The sequence below is a fragment of the Peromyscus californicus genome, unplaced genomic scaffold, assembly GCF_007827085.1.
Source record: "Peromyscus californicus insignis strain IS unplaced genomic scaffold, ASM782708v3 Scaffold_10__1_contigs__length_136768540, whole genome shotgun sequence".
Taxonomy (NCBI): domain Eukaryota; kingdom Metazoa; phylum Chordata; class Mammalia; order Rodentia; family Cricetidae; genus Peromyscus; species Peromyscus californicus.
In genome coordinates, this window is record NW_026294391.1 from 49,025,037 (window position 1) to 49,029,453 (window position 4,417).

Genomic DNA, 4,417 nt, shown 5'->3' on the forward strand with positions numbered 1-4,417 from the left:
TCGCAGATCTTTATGCTACCAGCAATTTAGCTATATCATTGCAAAAGATGGAGGATTTGCAATGAGGGACAATTTTTATTTTAAACACTAAAAAAAAAAAAAGAATGCAAATGTACATACCTCTTACTATAATGCCAGAAATGGCCAATCTTCTCTCAGTTACCAAAATATATCTGGTTGATTACAAGTGACGATTAGGATTCAGGTTCAGTTTTTAAAGTCATCAGCTTTCATTTCTTATTCACCTTTATTTTTACCATTACCTTGATTTTCTTAAATTTGAGCTGATGATATGTTATCAGGGCAGGGATGAGCAAGACTTTAACAACTGTTCTAGGTTTTTTCAATTAAACCAGTTTTATGAGTTGATGTTTTCATGGATGGAAGAAATATACCCACTAGAGCAACTTAATACTAGGGCATAAAATGTAAATACACTTATCTGATATGCTAAATTCTGCATTATCTATATTTAGTCATACTTGTATTGTACATACATACATATAGCATATAGACTTAAATATAGTTTATGAGGATGGAATTATGGTTCAGTTATTAATTAAGCAATATGTGGAAAGCAACATTTCTGACATTGATAAGAAAATTAAATTTCAAACATAGAAAGCCTGAGACACAGTTGGGTGCATCCAATCCCCCAAGGATGTGATTATCTAATGATAAGCCATGTTTCCTGCAGCTGCATGATTGCTGTTACAAAAGATGTTTATTATAAGTAAGATTGTGTTCTTTTTGTATGGAGAAAAGATAGAGTTAGTTGCACAGAATATCAAACAGATGTTTCAGCCTAATTGTGTCTCTCTTCAATGGATTAATTCTTGCTATTTAAACAGGACTACATCTGAACGCAGATATAGTCTATATGAGGAATATATAAATACTTCTCAAGCAAATTTCACTTCACTGTAAAATAAACAGATACTGAAATTACAGATGCAGGCAGTTTTGAGCCTCCTCATTTTGTATGTACATATATACAAAAGCTCATGAGAATAATACTGACTCAGGATGAGCTGGGAAACTTTCCATTAATGTAACTAGTTCTGCTATAGTCCTACCAGTTGTGAGAAGATTGGCGAGGATGAAAGACACAATTTTATTTTGTTAAGAAATTACAGAGTAAATTTAACTTTTTAAAAATAACACTGAAATTCTGATCTTGATCTTTTTAGCCCAACTACAAGCTAACAATGCCTAAGTCATATCTATACACTATCTTCTTCCAACCTAATGATTGTCATGCAAAGGATTTTCTGCTATTACTCCAAACAAAACACAGATACTGAACAAGTTTGTCAAAGACCACACAACTAGAGACTAGGAACACTTGCATTTGAAACTGAGATCTGTTAGAGTTCAAGAACATGTTTTATGCTATCCCGTTTCTGTGGTGGGTACTTTTTGTTTGTTCCATTCAGATTTACATTCTATTGAGGGATCCTAATTTATATGAGCTCCATTGACATGCTCTCTTGCTGTATTATATATTTGCAGTTGGCTTCAGCCAAGTTAATACCAGCAAGAGAACTGACAGCTATTATCTGGAAGCTGCCTCATTCTTCATTCATTCATCTCTCTAAGCCTGTCTCTGTGCCCCGCCACCTCAATTCCAGGTAAAACTCACTGTCTTTGTTCATTTACCCCTTAATGACAACAGGTTCTTTAGATGAGTAGCCACAGTTCCCTGTGCATTCTCTTCTGGTTCCCACTTCTGCAAAAAGATGTCTCATACTACATAATCTCTATATTGTTAATCTGGGTATTTAATTGTTTAGTTGGGGCTTTTTATATTTGTCATAAGGCAATAGTCTGTAAATCTTATTTCAACTCTGGTCTTTCAACAACAAAAAGTTCTTGTGTATATATAAATATAAATATATATTATGTTTTGTATATCATATACATATTATATATATATATATATATAATAGTATTATAGAGGATATTACAAGGGAAGATAGCTTAATTCAAAAACCAAGAGTCAGAGAGAGCTTTCATGGCTTAGTACATTTTCTGATGCTGTAATAGAGTATCTGAGCCTTGTAATTTATAAGGAAGAGACAATCATTTTGATTCAGGGTTCTAATAGCTGGGAAGTCCAAGAAGAAGGGCCATTTGGTGAGGGCCTTATGCTGCTACAACAACTCATGGCAGAAAAAAAAATGGAGGCAAGCAGACACACACAATGGAATTAAAATATGGGAAAATGCCACCTTGATTTATAACAATGGACTCCCCTGGAAACTAAGCCAGTCCCAAGAAAGTAGAAATGTCTGATTTACCAATGTAGTTAATTATTCATCACAGCTCTAATCCCCATGTTCCCAGTGATTCCTACTAGCCCCTAACCTCCTACAACTGTTACACCAAAGACTAAGGTTCTAGTGCATAAACTTCTTCGACACACACAAAAATCATAGCACTTCTAGTGGTTTAAATGAGAAATGTCTTCCATAGGCTCATGTATTTGAACATTTGGTCCACAGTTGCTGATGCTGTTTGGGGAGGTTACAGAACATTTAGGAGGTACAGCCTCACCAGAAGATGTATGTCACTGGGGTTAGCCTTTGAGGGTTTATAGACTCACTCGACTTCATGTTATTCTTCCCTACCCCTTTCTCTCCTATGTTTGGACAAAATGTAACTTCACTTTTTACTTCTGTTGCCATACCTTCCTCACCATAATGACTACCCCTTTGGAACCATAATCCAAAAGATTCATTTCTTTTTTAGGTAGCTTTGGTCATGGTATTTTATTACCGCAACAGAAAAATAACTAATGCATTAATGAGGAGTTGCTGAGATGGTGTGGAATTTGCTTGAAAGACATTTTAATCAAACCACCCAGGATGACAAAAGCACAGAGGTTTGAGAAATCAAAAGATGTGGAAGAGGGAGAGATTCAAATATGGCAGGTCTTTCCACACACCGAGAGCTGGTAGCGCAAATCGGGTTTTAGCAAGATGTGATCCTGGAGAGGTAGAATAGTAATTCTAGTATTAAAAGGATTTCTAATCTATTTTTTGTTTTTGTTTAATTCTTAGAGCATTATAAATGGTATATGTCAAATCTTGCATTTTAGAAAATTCTGAAAACATAAACATATGAACTATTTCTGAAGAAATTATAAAAATTTGAAGGAGGTGTGCAATTGAGGCAGTGATTTTGGATGCTGGGTCTCTCATGTTTATCGAGTAGACATCTCTACTGCAAAGATGGTCAATGCACCTAAAACCCAAAGGACTTTCTGTAAGAAATGTGGCAAGCATCAGCTTAACAAAGTGACCCACTATAACAAGGGCAATGAATGATTCCCTATACGCCCAAGGAAAGTGATGCTATGATCGGAAGCAGAGTGGTTACAGTTGGGCAAACAAAGCCAGTTTTCTGAAATGCCAAAACCATAAAGAAGATTGTGCTCAGGCTTGAGTGTGTTGAGTCCAACTGCAGCTCCAGGAGGATGCTGGCCATTAAGAGATGCAAACATTTTGAACTGGGAGGAGACAAGAAGAGAAAGGGCCAAGTGATCCAGTTCTAAGACCTGTGCTTTCTGAGAGGAAAATATTGGAGCAATAGAAAAATCATCTCCTGGAGCATGTGAAGTGCCCAGTCTTGCAGACCCAAAGCTGCAACATCTCCACGACACAGGGAAATAGCAGGATAGCCAAGATGAGTCCCAGTGAGGTCCCAGAATCTGTAGTGTAGCAGAAGCCAGAGGCCTCAAACCAGACCACTGACTTGGTGATGTATTTATTGCCTGTATATATTGTATATACTTGTTGTACTTGTTGCATATCGTTCTTCTTATATTAGTTATAATCTTTAATTATGTTAGACATAAAAGGGGAAATGTGATGATACATTGTGTACACCAATAAAGCTTACCTGGGGATCAGAGGACAGAGCCAGCCACTAAATTAAACATAGAGGTCAGGCAGCGGTGGCACACACAGTTCTCTCTGTGAGTTCAAGGCCACACTGGGCTACATGAGAAAAACAGAACCAGGAAGTGGTAACATAAGTCTTTAATCCCAGGAAGTAATATGGCATGACACAGAAAGGTATATATGGCATGAGGAAACAGGAACTCTCTTGAGGCTGAGGATTTCATAGAGGTAAGCTAGTAGCTGGCTGTTCTGCTTCTCTGATCTTTCAGCTTTTACCCTAATATCTGGTATTGGATATTTTATTATAAGACCCTTTAAGATTCATGTTACAATGACTCATAGCAATGAACACTTGTACATAAAGATATATGGATAAAAATGTTTACTGCATGACTCACTGTGTCACATTACAGCTTCCATGATGAGATTTCTTCCTATTTTTCTTTTATTTTTCTCTTAAATTTTATTTTGTTTTACTTTATTTGTGGGGGAGGTTTCAAGGGCAGAGGGCA

The 4,417-nt window shown here is 36.5% G+C and overlaps 1 pseudogene; it reads left to right on the plus strand.

Moving 5' to 3' along the window:
* The first annotated feature begins 3,233 nt into the window (after positions 1 to 3,233).
* LOC128114871 (60S ribosomal protein L36a-like) lies at positions 3,234 to 3,556 on the plus strand (annotated as a pseudogene).
* The last annotated feature ends 861 nt before the right edge of the window (positions 3,557 to 4,417 follow it).